We start from the raw sequence: 19,540 nt of genomic DNA, 5'->3' as shown, positions 1-19,540 counted from the left end.
TAGAATGAAATTATATAGATGAGATTTTTATTCATAATAAATAAAAAAAAAAAACATAAAAACCAGAATTTCCTCTCCTGAATTGTTGCAATGAAATGTCTAAACTATATTTTCCTTAAACACTGAAAAAAATCAGGTAAATACAGTGATGGAGGGATGATCATTTGCTAGGATGAGCTGCAAAATGAAACATCTATCCTATAGGATAGTTGCTGTAGAAAATAATGAGCAACAGAAAATGAAGTTAGTAAAGACATTGACTTTCATACAGAAAAATGAGTAAATTTCTACTTTATTATGCAGTGGAATTTAGCTACACAGCCCTGCGTGTGCTTCATCATCTCCTGGAGACAAAAAGGCTCTTTAGATCAAGGAAACACAAAACACAAGTGATACACAGGGCACTTGCATGTTCATCTGTGCCTGAACCATCATCATACTTATGCAGAAAAGTAGGTATTTTTTTCAGTAAAATGCAACAGCTGCAATTAGTAATCGACGCAATTGGTAAAAATCCAAATGCTTACTTTATCCATTTACAACATGAATTGCAAAGTCTAAATCTGAACCAAGAGCTATTATGGAGGCAAGAGAAAAGGGAATAGCGAGCAGAAACACCAATTTGTTGATTGTATAATGGGCCTGTCATTAGTAAATTGATTATGCCAGTGCCATTTCTTTTTCTTCAAGACAGATATTGCTCCTACCAGAGCTGATGATCTTGAAAAGCAGTCTGATTATGCCATAGTGCATTTTAAATGGAAAATTATAATAGAGTTAAGGAAGATGGAAAACTATTGACCGGTAGAAATATGATTGCTGATAGCATTGCAGAAAAGCGAGAATGTGGAAAGATAAGATGGTTTATCCAAAGAGATAGATTCATCCCTTTTTAGTGAAAATTATTTAAATTAAGTGCTGTGAAAGTTAGCATGAGGACAGCCCTAAAGACTGAGCATGGCTCAGAGCACAAATCAAGTCCATCATATAAAATTCCTCACAACAATTCATTGTGGCACTTTAGTTTTGACAGGCAGGATTGGTCTTTAAACAATTACCACTAAAGATATTTATCGTTGTAGTGAGGAGATCTGACTTCCTGGCACTGCGTTGGGAACTTCATTTCTCAGTGATCTCCTAAACATTTTTGCTGACTAAGACTGATTTTGAGCCTGTTGCCAAAAGGTAGTTTTTCAGTCTTCTTGCCAGTCTTCCAGTTTTCACATCAGATTTCCCTTTAATATGTGTCCCTATTTTTGTAATCCATTTATTTCCAAACACTATTGTACCCTTTGGAAAAAGAAAAAAAAAAAAAAAAAAAAAAAAGTAATTCCTTAGCAGTATCCTCCCAGCCAAAAGCAGTAACTGTTATTTCTAGATACAGTTTCTAAAAAAACCCACCACAATCATAAAATACAAGCACCACAAAAATCACTCTTGCAGTTACATGTTGTGTCTTTATTGAAAGTATTTTTTCATTTTCTTTGCATCCCTGAGACATAGGTAGACTTTAGGGATGAATGTCAGGTTTTTCAGAACATCTGATGACCTTGGCTACCTAAGAGTAGGCTACCTAATGCTAATGGGAGCTATTATGCTCCTTCTATTTCATGTAGTATATCCACAATTAGCATTTTAGGGGATTTAAAGGATTTTTTTTTGGCCTGAGTGGTCTGTTCAGTGCTGAGCAAGGAGTGGCTGAACATTCTGAAGGAAGATTTCCAGCTCAAAATGAAATTATTAAGGTTTTGTTATGGCTCTCTCACAGGTTAGAGGGATGGGAGAGGGAACCACCTCAGCTTGTGAGTGCTCTTACAGCTGGTATAAATGAGAAACATATGGTGTATTGATAAATACCTTGTTAATAAATGCAAAAATATAATATTTTTTTTCCAGTTACAAGAATGCAATTTGACAAACATCTAAATTTCTTCTGGATATTCTACTGAGAGCTTTCTCTCCTTGCAGACAACTTTCATAACACTGTTTACCGCAAGTCTGAATGTATCATTTAGAAGGACTGGGCAAAATGGATGTCTAAGAGATCTGTGATGGAGATAGGTGAGGGAAACTCAAGTAGAGTGGCAATATGTGGCTAATGCTATGATTCACTCTCTCCACTATTCTGATTATGTTCCAGCTGTAATTCTGAAGCTGTGGTTTCTTCCAGTGGTCTAAATGGGGAGGCAGGTAAGAGGCTGAACTAATTGTGAGCCAGAAACCTAAAATATCTCTGTGAGTATTGGCAAAGTGCACAGACCAGAATAGATACATTCAGCCTTTCTCTTTCAGCCCCACATTATAGAGACAAAGTACAAAAAGCCCATACAGAATTCTGACAGACCATATTTTGTTTAAGTAGACGCCTAGTGACAGTATGGAGACATTTATAAGGCTAAATCATGTACTTTCTATGGAGTTATAAGTCATTTACATTAAGTATGCCTCAGTGTATAGGCTGACGATCTGTAAATTGAAACAGTTTTATGTATGTTTGCATAATATATGCTTTTTTATGTGCAGTACATAAACTTGGCTAGATGTTTTATGTCGGAATCATCATGGTGATTTAGTTGTTGTTTTCTTTTCTGAAAATCACGTCAGAGTTTATCATGATTTATTTAACAAAGAAGAAAAAAAAAAAAAAAAAAGGTCTTTTATCTGTCCCAGCTTGAACATAAGGCTGGTTCTGAGGAAAGCTTGACTTTTCTGAGAAGCTTCTAAAAGTTCTAAAGAAAAATACTTCATTTCCATCTGGCAATTAATTAAAAATAAGCCTTAAGAAGTTTGTATTTTCCTTACGAGGACAGTCTGTTATTCAGGCTTTTTACCACTGCTGTCCATGAGCCTGGCTGTGTGTCATGTTACCAAACGGCTCAGAAGAGGATTCCACCCATTATAGCAATGGAGACATGGGACTGACCTCCAAGGGCTGGAGGGAGGGTTCTTTGTCTGGCACATGGGTTGGGTTACATGGGATGTAATAACTTTGGGAAGGAAGCATATACTTTCTAGCAATAGCCTTAATATTTTCTTGCTCTTGACTTTTTATTGTTGCAAAATTATATGTAAAGCAACTGTGACTGCACAACATATTTGTATGCTTTATGTGTAATGGCAAAGTAGAGCAAGTATGAATGTGCATCTTGGTTTAAGTCTTTTCCAAGTAGATGTATTCATTAAGCTGCCCACAGAAATTCAGTCAAACATAAACTCAGCGATTGCTGGTAATTCATTAACAGATTCATCTGAAACTTTGTCCAAAGCTTTAGTTTCTGAATCAGGCCATGAATGTCTCATTTCCTCAACAACCCAAAAATACACAGTCACTTTGGTGCTTGAATCCAAGTCTAGCTAGACTGCGAGCAGCAGGGCAACCTCCTAACCACAAGCTCGCTTTATCTTGGATCCAGCTGTGCTTCTCCTTCCGTCAGGACTGCAGAGGAAAAGGATATCCCTGTAGTATGAAACATGGCAGTCATGACCCTAACACCCTGACAACATTTTGTTCTTGATCTTGAGGGGAGCATATAGCCCAGGCTGCTCTGACCTTGGCTGGGTATGGTGTACATGGAGTAAACTTGGGGACTGTCATAAGCTTTCTCATATGAAAAGCTCGAAAGTGCTTTAAAAGTTGTATTTTGCCATTTATGCCTGACACATAGCTAGCTCTGGGACAGGGAGCTCTAGGTGTTTCACTGGTACTTAGCAGTGCTGGGAAAACTTTTTTTCAGGAATTCAGGAAAATTACTTTATCAGGTATATCTGACAGGGAGAACTTTAATCACCTAAAAATGCAAATTGTGGAACAGAGCTTGGAGTAATTTTTTTATTTTTTTTTTTCTCTAAAGGGAAGGTGTCATGAGATCTTGAATGGATACAAGCGGTTTACTTCTCTGTATATAGAGAAAAACATGGTCTTGTTCATTCCAGGCCTCTGCAGCATTTTGCCTGCCAGCACTGTCCTGCCTTCCTGGTTTGGAGGGCAGCGTAATTCCTAGTGAACCATTAGTAATAACAATGCCCTAATTATGCTGAACCTGAAATTTCACCTATCACCTGACTGTCAGCTCTCAGGTATTTGCAAGATCGTGATATTCACCAGTCTCATCTTATGATCCATATGCTATTCAGTGTATTGTCTGTAGATCATAGTTCTTATCAGACAACTGTACCCTCTAATACCAGCTTTCTGTATGCTTCAGTTTTCACTTATACGTTAAACATGGGGAGATCTGTTTTATTTGAACTTGACAAAGAAGTGGACTCTTGGAGGGTATCCAGGTTTTTATTGATGGGGTATTTGATCCAAATATTTGTTTTAAAACTCTCCTGAAAAGGAAGCCTGGTGTTAGAGCCAACATAACATAATAACCCTAATGGACTGCCCTCCTCTGTATTCTTCCTTCTGCACATTTCAAAATGTTTGGCAGAAATGTATGAGTTAATACCCAAATTACCTGGAAGTATCATTATTTCTGATTTAAAGCCTGGAAAGCAAGAGTATAAAAGGTAACTTCCCCAAGTCCACAGCAAGATGGAAAGTAGAGCTTATGGGGTCCCTAGTCTTGTACATTAGCTAAAACATCGTGCTTAAAGCCAGATTGATCTATGTAATTCAGCACTGGCAGATGTCTTGGCCCACACTAGTCCTGATCCTGCACTGACTCTGTATGGAGCTTTTCATATGTAGGATCAACAGTAATGAGCCTCCCTTTAGCTGCAGGAATTTACCTATGATGAAGTACAAAGGAGTTGCCAGACTCCTATGTAAACAGATTTACTGCCTTCGGTTGGGGATGATGTCAATTTGACCCAGTCGAAGCAGAATCAGATAGCACTGTGAGCCTATGGCTCCCCATAAAACATCCATTCTCTGCCATTCATTGTTGTTAATGATGGATAATGTTGTTGCTGATGGAAATAAGCCAGTTTTAAATCAGGGGTGGGAAAGTAGAGCCTTGCCTTAAACTGAGCACAGCTGCTCTTTTGTTGCTCGAGTTGCGCACAAGGGCGAGCAGGGTTTTGGCATGCTCTTGGCTCCATAAAAGCTCTGCTGAGGGAGCAGCGGAAGTTACTCCCACTATTTTAAAAGCCAGGTCACCAGACTCCCAAAGTTACAGCAGCTGATGCCTCTGGAGAGCCGCCTGTTCCCTAAGCCCTGGGGAGAGCTGAGGAAGAGCGTATGCTGCGAAGGACGCCCTCACCGTGGGAACTGTGGTTTGAACCTGGAAAGATGGTGACAAATCAGCTCGGCGTTCTCATAACAAGGGTCTGGTTTTCATATATAAGATAAAAGTAGTCTTCCAGGTGGCTGAGACAGGTGAAAGTAGGGACAGGGACCATGGTGGTGGCTGGTCAATGCTTAAAGTGAAAAAGAGCAGTGTTAGTACATTTGCTTTCTAAACCATTTTGAGGAAGCCTTTTATTTCTCTGTCCTATTTCAGTTTTAATTTCACTTTTAAAGCTTTCCCTTCCTCTTTTTAAGCTTCTCTTTCAAGTCTAGCTAAAAATATAATATTTCAGATTTGAAAAAAAAAATATATTCTTTCATTTGTTTGCTTGTTTTTTTTTTTTTTCAGGCTATTCAGTAGGTTATGAAGATCATTAATGTTTGTTGGCTGATTTAAAGAAGTCAGATCACCTTAATTCCACTTTGGAGTCATCATCCAAATCCTCACCAAATCTTGGGGCATTTCAGACCCTTGTGTAAGTGAATGATCTGTTTTTATGAGTAGTATCCCACGTTTGTGACGTATATATGCATAGGGGTGTGTCTGCACACACCCATATTTCCATGCGTACTTCTGCATGTAATCCATGTGGCACATCTGATGTGAGGTTTCCGAGAAGGACATGGAGCAAGGGCTTCTTACAACAGGCTTCGCATGTTTTGATGTAGGTCTAGCAAAAGAATGTGGTTGGCATACTCTGAACGCTGAAATGGTGTCTCTCTGAGACACGTGGTCACATGTTGCATACCAGTCTCTTTCCAAATCTGGAAAATGGTCCAGAATTAACCTTCTGAATCATCCTATATTTTTATGATGGCCTTCACATTATACATAGAATGACTTTTTTTTCCAGATGTCAGTAGTCTTTTCTGATCTTCCATTCATGAGATATCTAGGCTGCTTCTGTTCTGCAGATCTGTCAGCTAAGGGGTCTCCATAACTGCTTGAACCTGCAAACACTACTAGAAATAATTACCATGTCTTTCCCTTCTTGTTGTAGAATATGCACAAAACAATAAGGAGCCTTCTTTTAACCTGCCATTTATTTTCATTTCCTGTTCCTGTAGGAAAATCCTGTAGGGAGCCCCATCATATCTTCCCTGTAACTCCATCAGTCTGAAGAGAAGTTACATTTTTTGTCTCCGTTGCTCTTGCTAGAACGTTGCCCCAGAATTTCAGTCTTTCCATTCCTAATTTCCAACCCAAGTTTATTCACAATCTCTTTCCATCTGACGATTGCACCCACAAAGTGTCCTTTATCTCTCTTCTCCCTCGGTGGTGTTTGTCCACCGTGTGTAACTTTGGAGCGCGATCGCACACGCTCTCAGCTGTCGACTGCAAAGCTCAGCAAGCCAAGCTCTTTTAGTCACGTCCCGTAAGAGAGCCTCCGTTCTGCTCGTCATCAAAATAGTCTGTCGGTGCACCTGTTCCCAGCTGAATTAACCTTTCCTGAGCACAGATGACCAGAGCTGTACACATTATTCCAGATGAGTTTTCACAATGCTAATATATATATGTTATTAAAGCTTTTTATCTGCTCTGAAGGCTTCCTGCCACGTTCTGCAACCAGCAGCATTACAATGCTAGCTCCTTGTTAACCTTTAGACACAGCTACACTTCAGATCATCTCTACCCAGCTGCAAAATTCTCAGGTTTTAGGCAAAATTATAGCCCATAAGAACACGAATTCAGGGAATAACCTAAATTCATTAAATCAAATTAATAAAATTAGCCTTGATTCTTTTCCTTTGCTCAGTGATGTTACCCAGTCCTTCCAGTGAAATACTCTGGTGCTTCTGGTAGTGAGTGAGCCTGCTAGCTTCATATCATCACCAGCCTGTCTGCCTCAGCTTAAAATATTTCAAGGGGATTCTTGAGCTAAGATGAACAAAGCTATTTCTGAAACAGTGATGGAGAAAAGAAAAGAAAAGAAAAAAAAAGAGTATGTTGTTCATCTGGGTTTTAATACACTGCTTCGTTGTACTAGAGACTTGAAATTCCTTGCTCTCCTCCATGCTGCCTGGTGTGTCTGCAGGAAGGAGCACAGGAGAGGGCTCACAAAGAGGGGTTCACTATCTACAAACTAAATTTTGGAAGACATACTAAGAAATTGAAGTTGCTTCCACAGTTTTTACTTTTCCTTTTTTCGTCCAGGTTTTACCTAAAACTTAGTTTGATAAAATATATGTCTGAATGGAATATCTGCCAGTTTCTTGAGTAATAGATCACTAGAACTGGACTTACATTTGCAAAGTGTTTGTATAGCATTCTCTATAGGTTGTATAACATACAGACTTCTTGTTGCAGAACTACAAGTTAAAATAGATCTGTTCAGTGCAGGAAGCCGATTTCATTATTTTACCAAATTGCTAAAGATAAGACAGAGTTAAGCACATTTAGTTAGGACTACTTTTGTCATCCTTGCAGCAGTAGTGGCTGTCTGGATCTTTACAGTAGAGTCATTTATGCAAGCAGATGGGCTTGGTGGTGTGGCTGAAACAACACGATCCCTGGAGCTGAGCCTGTTTATACTTTGGTCTCTTTACATTTAGGACAACCCAATTTTCGAGCGTGGTATACTGATGGGCTATGTAGTTCTTGAAAGAATCTGAGCTCATTTGGAGTAGAAGTTGCTCAGATTCTGCTTCAAGGTCTTCATCAGCTTGCTTGACAGAGTGATAATGCTTGGGGTAATTACTAAAGCTTTTTCTTCTCTTTCTGCTACATTTTATAAACTTTTCTGGTGTCCTATTTCCCTTTTTATTTCAATTTTTTCTTTTCTTTTTGATACTTGTTTTCTCTGGTCTGTTTGAAGGGTATGAACCATGCTTTTTCTGTGGGGGTATTCAAGGAAAATAAAAGGTTAATATAAATTCTGAGCAAATAATGATTTGTTTCCAACAGTGCTACCAGCTGAATTCACTTTCAGCTGCATTGTGCACTGAAAACTGATGACTTACAATTGGCTTAAGCTGACAGCGAGGCTGGAGCAGCTGTTGTGTTGCAGAACAGCAGAAACTTGCAGAAATAACTCTTTTCCTTAAAGCTGAAAAACAGTGGTGTTTGCTCCCCCACCCCTTCCCATGTAAGCAGGTGTTCTGAAGGTTTTCCTGAGATTTTAGATTCCTGCTGAGAAAGCAGCAAGATTTCAAGAACAAAGCTGTTTGCACACATGTAAGCTAATGTAGTGATGTGGTGATAATGTAGTGTAGATATTTAAGTGATCTCTTTGGTAATGCTTATGCTTTAGTAAGGATTTGTGTGTGTGTGCATGTGGATTTAACACTTTTGAAACAGTTGCTGGTTTCCAGCCCTGCAGTGGTGGGTTTATCCAGAGAGCAAGTACCGCCTAGAGCCTGGCCTGGCATTGTCTTTGTCCCGGCTGCCAATTCAGACCCACCCCTTTGAGGGGATGCTGAGTGTCCATTTCAATGCCTCTTCAGCCCACAACCGTCCTGTGAGGGCTTGAGAAGTTATGCTTCTTTGAAAACTGTGATGCTTTGTTATTGCAGACTTTGGGCCCTTTGAATTTCAACTGAATACAAATTCACCTCATGGCTGTGAAGGTGATTTACGAGGGCATTTTCTGGGAGGGCTGCGTGGCATTTGTTGTGCCAAGGAAATTGTGTCTCTGTGGTTGTTGCTTGTCAAGAGAAACCAGTTGCTGCTCTCTTGACCATTATTCTTTCCAGATCCTCTTCCTGCTGTGCTGCCCCTATGGCCAACATACTTCTATGAGAGGATTTTCTCCTGAGCAAAGGTGCTTTCATAAAGTCACCTGGAGTCTTTTCACCTAGCCATGGTGCTGCTGCTTCCCCTGGGGCTGCAGCGTGTACCCTGACATGCGTCAGTGTGTGTTCAGCACTGCTGTAAATGCTGAGTGCTTTGTTGTTTCCTTAATCCTTGCTGACTCCACCATTTCTGGGCATTATCAGAAAAGCACTCACCTCAGTAGCAATCGCGTGAGGTCCGCCGGGCATCTTGTTCTTTCCTGCGTCATCCCGGGAAGTGGCACGAAGGCTGGCTAGATCTTCCCTCTAAAGAGAGGGGGAAAACAAAGGGAAGGAGTAGCGTAAGTGACTCTTCTTATCAGCAAGAAAGAGGATTTGTTTTCTCACAGACTAAGCTGCTAATGCTGAATGACATAAAGAAAGAGATAAAGAGAGCTGCTAAGTCTCTGAGGAGGGTTGTGGGGACAAAGTATGCTCTCCAAGGGGATACGAAAGACAAAACAAAGCAAAACCAACACAGTTATGGAAATTAAAAACAAGCCCCTCCAAGAGGAGGATTAGCAGAGGAAATGGGCAGCAGGCAGCAAAATTGTGACATCCCCATCAGGGATCCCATGGCCAATAGTGGCTGATGAAGATCATCCTCCAAGTAACAGAGATAAGATCTACAAGTAAGAGAAGAGGTATTAAAAGGGTAAGGGGCCTAATTTTCCCTCTCTTTTTCCAAAGTAGTTTATTATAGCTGCATTGCTTACAAGAGTAACTGTTTCAGGATGGGCTTTTCCCATATAAGCTGGCTTCCATTGATTAGTAACAAATAAGGTTCCAAGTCCACAGGTGGAAAAGGTCTTCTTCTGATAGACATATTTCATGAAATAGATAGATGTATATGAAATACCAGAGAAAGATATCCATGAAAGTGTCTTTCTCAAAGAAAAGTACTGAAGGGCTAATAAATGGGTTTGAATATTAAGCTAGGAAGGGTAAATCACTTTCCCAGAACACTGAAAGCAAATAAATAAATACCAATATCATAAAATTAAGTGAATAGACTGAAATGGAGGCGGCAGAAAGTCTGAGCATTGCTGATGGCTAAATACCCAAAGGATTACTATTGGAAAGAGGCATTCCCACTAAAAGCTGTGAAGTTCCTGATAAATAGGAGAACTTCACAAGGTTCAGAGAGGGTGTTCTGAGTATTGTCCAGGTCTTCGATGTAGTTGGGAGCTGGACACGGTGAAAAGAACGTGTGGAAGAAGCAAGACCAACTTTAGAAATTTAGCAGGCTTTCTGGAGTTGGATTTGTCTGTTCATAAGCCATTTTACCCCTTCTCAACTAGATCCAGTATCAGTAGAAATGGAGATCTGAGACAGAACAGCCAAACACAGCCTGGTGTATCTTGGTATTTCCCTCAAATTAAGCTTATTTAATTGAACTGAATTTTTAAGGTTTTAGAGAAATAGAAGCACTACTGATTATTGGCATGATCTATTCTTAGCTCTTGCCACGGGTTTTGCTATATTTGCCATCTGAGCTTCTCGTGTGCTGGACAACACAAAGCAGAGCTGCTTTAAAACAGAACAGCCGACTTGTTATTAGTAGCTTGTTTGTTTGTCCTTAGGCCTATTTATAAAAACAGCCCCAGGAATTCTGCCAGCAGCCCAACCACTAAACAATTACAGATCTTTTCTCGGAGCCCTGTGTTCACATCTATGCAATAATTCAGCAGCAAACCAAGGCCGTGCTCACATGTGTATGAAAGTAGCCATTTTTGTGTGCAGCACTTTTTTTTTTTTTTTAAATAAAAACCTAGTCTCAAAAAGTATCCATGCTGATGCATATAAAAATCCCAATTTTACCACTGCCAGTTTAGTGAAACCAGGCCCACAAATAAGATATGCAGAACTCAAAAGAATGTCAAAATGGTCAAATAAATATTAACCAAAAACTATACATAGGCTGCAAACTCAGACAAGGAATTCAGGAGACTGGTACTCACAAGGGGCCAGGCTTTCCATCTCCCTCCAGTTCACTAGGTTTATGTGAAAAATAAAAAGGAACCCCTCTGCGAGGGAGAAGATTCATCTTACTTTGAAAGGACACGGTAACATCTGGTTTTATCGTGGTATGATATTTCACAGATATTAATTCTTGATTGTGGTAGACAGTTGATTGTTTTTTCATGGTTAGTGTTGCAATGCAGATGAAATGCACTTCTTAATTAGTGGATGTAGCACCGCAGGGACCAAACGATAATCCCTTGATGGCAAAAATACAGGAGAAGTGGAAGGAGCCTTAACCATTTGCTTTTGTTTTTGTTCAGACTGCTGTAACAGCATAGCAAGAGGATTTGGTGAGGATATCTTGTTAAACAGCAGACGGTAAACAAGGCTAGTGAATGTAATGAAAGGTAGGAATGTTCAAATGAGACTCTTTGGGGGAAAAGGAGAGTGCTAGCTGAGCAAATCTATTCAATGGCAATTACAAACTTTGCACAAGGCTGCCTCGGCTGGATCACTTCTGGGTACGAAGTACAGAAGTCATGAACTGGAACATCTCTGCTTGGGGAACGTGTGTTTGTTAACCAGATTGGTTGTGTGTCAGGGGTTTGAAATGTTCTTTCTGCACTGAAAATATTTGTTTGCATTTGATAGATGTGATGCAAGGTTTTGACAGTTTTGCATTTGATTTATAATTTCAGCCTTAAGGAAGATCTAGAATTTGGGATTTAACCCCAAATCACTGTGAAATTAGTCAGATCTTTAGATGTTGGGCTTTTAAAATTATTTTATTATTATTTTATTACATTCTAGTCTTCCCTGGAGGGAAAACAAAGCAAACCTGCCTGGCTGCTGCTGTGGAGAGGTGTGGCAGGGACACTTTGTCCCAGGGATACCTTAGGCCCAGATTATATAAATACACCCTTGAAACATTTAATCCTTCCATTCATGTCTGAAGATTGAGGCAAATCCTGAAGTAGCTTAAAAATCAATTGTTGTGCGTAGGACAAGAGTTGGGAACTCAGAAAGCCCATATCCTTTTCCTCTGTGCACGTATTTCTGGAAAACATGCTCTGTTAAAGGTATGACAGAGGCAGAGCCACTGCATCTCCAGCGTGCACAGCAAGTTGAAGGGCTGCAGAGCATGCATGGTGGAAGCCCACAGCATCGTCTGCTTCTCCTCCCACACAGCAGCCTGGTAATGTGAATGAAAAAGTTTGCATTTTAGGAGGCATACTCTGTCCCTGTTTGCTATTCAGGTTAATGAAAAGAATTCAAGGTATCAAATTTTGGATACCATGGCTCAAAAATGAAGTCATTCAATATTGAAGTGTCTATATTTTGCCCTTGAACTAGTAGGTGAGGGATTTGGAAGGAATCCTGTAGCATTTGTATAATCTTTTTTCTTATAATTAGTTTATTTTGTCATGTGCAAGCTAGTCTACAATACTGGCTAAGGAGCAGATGAAAACTTTAAAGTGTTAAGTTCTCTTAAGTTAGTAACTTTTTGATTCTTTTCTCTTTTTTCTTTTTCTTCGTAAAGTTTAAAAATGGGGAGCTGAGAAAATAAGTAGCTCTCAGTCTCAGTTCCTCCTTTTTGCACAGAGCCCTTGTTGAATTGCTCTGCTCTCCCTTCCCTACAGACAGATTATTCAGCCACTGTTCTTTATATAAAGGGTTAAGATCTGATGATGTTGAAACCAGTCTCCTGTTTACAATCATTGCAGAACTGTAGTATGGAAATTTCCATCTGCAGCAAGATTTAAAAAAAAAAAAAAAAAAAAAAAAAAAAAAATCCCTGCTGATTTTTTAAAGGTTTAGATCCAAATAAAGAAATAGTGGCTGAGTCAAGCATATTAATTCTGATTAGCACATACAGCATGTCCAGCTAAAGAAGTCCCCCATCCTCTGAAGAAATTAGCTTGCTCTGCTACTGCAGCCAGAAAAGCTTTCAGTATCAGCACAGAAACCACAGTTTCACTTGCAGAAGTACCTAAACTGCTAACCTCTGATGATCTTTCAGTAACGTCCTCTGAAGTGCAGTGCTTCATTCTTTAGGGAGACACGATCAAGGTGAAAAAGTATTGACTCTGTAGCTATTGCTAGCAGCGGGTTAATTTTTTCTTGTCCTGCTGACATGGATAATTCTTTAGCTCCTCCATCTGTGTGGGCAAGGACAAATACAAGGATGTTGATACTTCTGGAGGGTCGAGTCCCTAGCACAAGATGTCTGACAGATTATCATTATTATTACTTTTATTATTTTGAGAAGGAAAAAAGATCTGTATATTCCACAAGCCTTTTGAGGAAACAAGACAGATGCTTAACTTCTCTAAAAGTAACATCAATGTTGTCTTGGTTTCACTTGCTGCATCTTACCCATTTCCAGAATTACTAAGGGTGTAATTTCACGTAGAAGTTGGATTTTCTGCATCATTTCTGATCACTTCACCTGTCCCGCTGCAACCACTGCTACCTCTCCTGCCCTTCCCACAGCCCAGCAGCATAACAGTGGTGTAATGTTTGCATGGAGCACAGAGCAGGACAGGGCTTACGTTTAAAACACTGAAAACTTTAAGACTTGCATTAAGAGCTCTGGTATTAATATTGTATGTTTTCCTGGAAATTAAATTACTGTTGTGGTGTTAAATTCCTGACATTGCATACTACAAAAAACAAATTTTATAACAAAATTCCCAGCTGTGGTTTTGGGAAGAGGATCTTTCCAAGCTGATACTTTTAACTTGTGTGCATGGTGAAATTTGCCACTGGACCAGTACAAGAAAGAGCATTTTGTATGTTTGAGAGGCAGGACCAGCCTTTTTGTGGGCTCCGTTGGGCACCTTGGTGCCATGGCTGCTGAGCATGGCAAACTCAGCCAAACCGCGTGCCCAAGTTATCTGCAGGCTGCTCTGAGTGCCTGTGGGTTTCCTTCATGAGAGCGAAATCGAGGGTGTTTCACTTCCTCCTATTTTGCATTTAGGACAAGTTATAATTAATCTGCTATTGCCTTTGTAAACCCCAACCCAAAGCTCTGCGTAAGCAATATTAATCAAGGTTAATCATTCAACGCTGTGGTGATCTATATTTTCAGAGGCCTTTACACGCATTGCATAGTCGACTGTCAACGCTTTTGTTGTAAATGAGCATTGCGCTCATTTTTTAGCTGGAGAAACCTCGTGCTGAAGTGCAGAGCTGCATTGGAAGCACAAGTAAAATTAACAGTAGCATTGGGACAGGCTCCAGCAATGCCTTTTGGCAGAATAAGGCAGGATGCTATGAGTTTGACAGGAGAGAATACACGCTAACACATAACCCTTGGATTCGCCAGGAAGGGCGAGCATCCCCAGACAGCATCCTGCACTACACATGTAGTATCTGTGGTGGTGATCTCCTGCTGGTGCAGCACGGCAGCTGGCTGGCTGGCTTTTTGCTGTGGTGTTATCACATGTAGGGGTATTGGCCTCATCCCCCTTAGCGTGCTGGTGCCCGGTGTGCTGTAACAGTCAGTCAGGGTTTGCCCAGGGCAATGAGGAAGCAGCATAAGAGCTGGGATCAGAACCTACTTTTATGTGACCGCCTTTGAGCTGCCCGTCTCCATGATTCGTAGCACAAGGATTAATTAAGTGATTACTTTTAGGCTGGTTTATTCAGTTGTGGAGTTGTTCCTGTGGTAGCATCCTAGCAGGAAAGGCAAGTGGATGTGAAAAAGGAGAATGTGGGTGTCAAAACTACAGATTGGGTTAGCTTGCATACAGTCCTCCTAATTTGTATATAGCAAAAACTCTACTGTGGAAGAGACTTAACATGACTTAACATCTTAAATGCGATACAAACCCCACAGCTGTGAGGGAGATCACAAAAAGCTTTTGGGGCTTTATCACTGCAGAGATGTGCTTGTAAGATTCAACAGGGCTGGCACGTGTGGGTTCACGTGGCCACATTAGCAAAACACGGACACGTCACATTAGAGGTGAAATCCTCACAGTGGCCAAGTCAGTGGGATTTTTTGCCAATGATTTTAATCAGAGCCAGGATTTCACCCTAGGTCTATAATCTTGTGTAATCTTCCTTTGAAGTCGTGTGGATTTTTAACCATTGTCTTATATAACACCAAAACAATTCATTACCCACACAGTATTGTCTGTTCTCCTGCATAACCAAAACTGTATGTTGCAAATGTCCTCACCAAAAGCTGAATGATGTTTGAATGTTTTTCTTCTTCTGTTTTTTATTTTTATTTTTATTTTTAAATATGGGGATGGTGGATGGTTTTTGAGCCATTTTAATGGTGTGGGTGTATTTTTCTTTTAACCCCCTGGTCTTACCTCATAGCTAACCATGCTTTAAGAAAGAGGTTGGAGTAAAGACTTTGCATAGATCCTTTCCAACCTGCATTATGCTCTGATCTTATGATTTGGATCTTATGATTTAGAATGACTTTTAGAAAAGAAATGCCTTTTAGACTCATCTACTGAATAAAGAACTGATATGCTGCTGGAAATGCAGTTTGTCTCCTTAATGTAGATATAAACATCAACCACAGTTCCCAGTAGGAAGCTCTTGGTTTAGGTTTATATCAGTGCACATTTGGGAGCCTGTAGCCTCAAATTGGGTCTGCTGAAACCTGAACAAATTTCATCTCCAGCTTTTGTGGAGCCACAATTTCACCCTAGCATCAACGTAACATCTGGGATGCTGAAGACTACAGATGTGGTTTGAGTCTGCTGGGCTAAAAAAGAAGGTGAGGGGCAACACCTTCGGGGCAACACCTTCAAGGCAACAGTTTATTGCTTCCATTTCACAGTGAGTTAGAGGGGTAGCACCCAACAAAGACTTTATTTTGTGGGGAGGACTCCCTAAGTTGCTTTGGAAGGGATTGTTTCTTTCAGATCATGAGATGATTATGGCTCTTGGGAGGTTTCTGAGATAAGACTGTCCAAAACCCTGTGTAATCTGGTTTGCATTCTTCGCTTACCCTTCTTTCAGCAGGATGTGGGACTAGAGAGCCTGAACTACTTTCCACTCTGAATTATTCCATGATCTTGAATCACACACACCTCTCCTCATAAACATTAGTAGGTCTTTGTCAAACACAACTGATAAGTGATGACAGTACGTGAGATGAAAACAGTCTGCTATTAAATTCCTCATGAGATTTTCTACCTGTAATTAATGTATTTGAGACTTTGGTGCCTGTTATGTTCAGGTCTGGAAATCACTGGTGAAAGGGATACAGAAGCTCAAACCCAAGTGTTTGGGAGGAATGGAGAAATTGTAGGGCATTCCTTGGCCTCTGCAGAAATCAGACTGTGTGGGAAGAATTGCCTTCAAGGGATTATGGATCTTTGTTGCTGTTTGCATTGAAGTAAATTCCTGTTTCCTTTTTCGTGCTAAGCCTTGTGTAGATATGCACTGAAAGAAAAAAATTGCTCTGGGGACTTCATATTCATTCTGGTCAAAGCTGAGGAAGGGCTTCAGCAGAAACAAACAACAGATAAATGATTTACTAGAAGTCAGAAAGTGTGTCAGCGATGGAGATGACAATTCAGCATCTTGTTCACTCGATTATGTCATCTTTCAGGATTTAGGAATTCTCCTGTAATCTACATATGGGAAGATTTTGCATTCTCTAACAACAGCGTCTTAATTCAGTAGTACAATTGCTGTTGACCTGGATAGGTTTATATCCATGTGTTTATATCTACATATTCACAAATAGTTAAGATAAAATTTCTGGTTATATTGATTCATCTATATTGTCATTTTAAAGAGGTCACTTTTTCAACCTTATACCTTGGTATTTGGGGTTTTGTTAAAAATACTCAGCTGGCAGTTCCTGTTTCCTTGTGGTTTCTTCATTTGTGTCATTTTTATCTTAACCATTTTTCAATATTTAATTTCCTTTCAAATTTTCCTCTCTTAAAAACCAAAACAAAACACACAAACAAGCAAAAAAAAAAATCTGCCTTTACAAATCAGTTAGGTTTGAATGAACATCCATGTATTTGATGTAACATTTTGCTGTAGAACACATCTTTTTAAGGCTGTGAGTTTTCTTTGGTGAGGGTTAACTTCATAACACTGTGAGGTGACTGTTCCAGCCTGGGAATTGTTTCAAGTGGCAGATTAAGAGGTTTATGAGGAGGTTTGTTGAAAGTACTTAGGAATGCAGGATTTGCAATAGCAGGTGAAATAATTTGTCAGTTAAGACTGGTAACCCGCCTCCAGTAGTTGTCAGTCTTTAATGCTGTGGTGAAAATTTGTTCTCTTTTCTCAGCTTCCCTTGAGCAATGGGGCTGGTTCCTTGTGTGGTGCATTATAGGATAAGTGTGGGAAAACGTGGACTGTGTTCTAAGAGAATAAATAAGCTCCTTACGCTGCAAATTTGAGCCATATTTTAAAATTTAGGATTTGGTGAGAAAATGTTCTGGCTGCAAGCAATCTGTTTTTTTCTCCAAAATACATGGGAAAGAAAGCTTTGCCAGAGGCCTGTTCTCTATTTTCTTCGAAGTAATATGCTTTTCTACAGAAGTCAGTGCTGTCCAAAGCAAAATAAAAAGCTAGGCTTGATGATGCCCCAAGAACAACTTTAAGAAAATAATTGGTAAACAAGAGGTGACCAGAATTAGAAATTAGCGGGCTGGTGAATTAGTTGTTCAGTGGAATTAGGACCCCATTTCTAAATTGAGCAATGAGATGACCGTGCTGCTTGCTATCACTTTCTGGATTCTCTCATTGGTGATGGCAGGCAAAAACTGAGAGAGGTATTTGGGGCTAAAGGAAGCAAGTTCTGCTCTTCTGACTGCTGACCTGGCATCCTCCTCCTGCCTGACCTGTCACAACACTGGGCCTTCCTTCTCATCATCCCAAGGAATGTCTTCACCAATCTGGATGGAAAGATGGACATATGTAAGAGTGTAGTCTCTTTATTTAGTACCCAAATGCCACCTAAATAGGAAGGTTTTGTTTTCTGTTTTTATTTTTTCCCCTAGTCCTCTTTTTTTTTTTTCTTTTTTTTTTCTTTTTTTTTCTTTTTTTTTCTTTTTTTTTCTTTTTTTTTTTTCTTTTTTTTTTTTTTCCATAGAGAGCATGTACTGTGATTAGTCATGTGCCTTTTCGTTTGCCTTAAAGCTCAGCAACTAAAGGAAAACCTTGAACAGTACGAACATTGCTGTAGGTTGGATGTGTCACTGCGTGGCTGGTTAGGCACTGTACCATGCCTGTGTTTCTCCAGATAAAAGCAATAGGAACAAAGAACTGTGTTGAAATTAAAATTTTAAAGCTTTGGATGCTTTGAATTCTCTTTCCTCATTTCTGCACCCATAGTACATATAAATATATTTATATATATAAATTGTGCTTATTGTTTTGACACTAATCAGGCCAATGTTTTTGTGCAGTGAAACTCCAAAACTTGCTTAATTATTAATTGTTTTACTGGGACAGGGCCATAGTTCACCCTTGCACTTCCAGCACCTATATATAATGTGAATGTTATCCCAGGAAGCCAACTGTGGTGGAGCAGGGCTTTCCTCAGTGTTTCTGCTCTGTGTTATCCACCCAGCACCAGCATTACACATGCCTCTGTCCCACGAGGAAAAATCCAGAGGCAGCAGAGCAAATGAGGGCAGTGGTGTGACATATTGTGACAGTACAGTGACAACCAGTTCACCTCTCCCAAACTCCAGCCTTCATCTTCTCACGGGTCATGGAGCTGGTTGCAGAAGGGTGTGTTGGGAGAGGAGCCTTTATGAATTGAGACACTTTTTTTTTTTCCTCCTGAATCTGTGATTGACTTTATGGGTAGTCCTTGTGCTGTGTTCTTACCATAAACGAAATGGAACGTGCTCAGGTATTTTGCAAGAATGCTGAAATGTGGCTAAAGTGTTTGGTGAACAGCTTGGGTGGGATTTTAGCCTGGCTGGAGCATTTTGCAATGTAAACAAAGAATAAGAAAAAGACCTGATCAGGAAATCTACTTGACCTGTTTGTTAGTTAAACTTTTGTACTTTTTCTGGAGCTCACTTTCACCAAAGTGAGCCCTTGTTTTTGTTGAAGGGGAGGTGTGCGGTTTCTACCAAAATAAAAGTGTCTGGGACTGAAGGACAGAGGGTACTGTGCAAATGAGGACTTGGGAGACAGTTTGGCACCTAAAGAAACTTGCTCATTCACCAGGACTGGAGGACTGGCTGAAACCCACTGTGCACCATCTGGTTTAAAGGTGCACAGGGAAAATTAATGGAGGTGACTCCATTAATTTAGATAGAAGGAACAACCAAGAATGGGTATCAGTATCTGTGTGTTTATTCGTGTACTTCAGGGGTTATTTTGTAGGGTACATATGTAATTTGTTGAAAACCATAGGTTTTGCTTTTGACCCTTATGTAAGAAGTGAATGATAGTGGGAAAAAAATATTACAAATATTATGATTGCAAGAATATATTGAAGACTATAGCACGTGAGCTAGCTAGTAAAGGCACTTAAGACCAGGACTACTCTAATCTATATTTTTATTTCCATTTGTGATGGGTGATGAAAGAAGCAAGGTCTGATTTTTTTGTTTGTTTGTT

General features: G+C 39.9%; 1 protein-coding gene across 1 annotated transcript in view; it reads left to right on the top strand.

The window, feature by feature from the left end:
* PRKAG2 (protein kinase AMP-activated non-catalytic subunit gamma 2) overlaps positions 1–19,540 on the top strand; it is a 208,962-nt gene that overhangs the window by 12,580 nt on the left and 176,842 nt on the right. The gene's annotated exons all lie outside the window — the stretch shown is intronic.

Source organism: Aythya marila, assembly GCF_965140915.1.
Source record: "Aythya marila genome assembly, chromosome: 2".
In the NCBI taxonomy this organism is placed as follows: Eukaryota; Metazoa; Chordata; class Aves; order Anseriformes; family Anatidae; genus Aythya; species Aythya marila.
The sequence above is the reverse complement of the archived record's forward strand: the minus strand, read 5'-3'. Positions and strand labels throughout refer to the sequence as shown.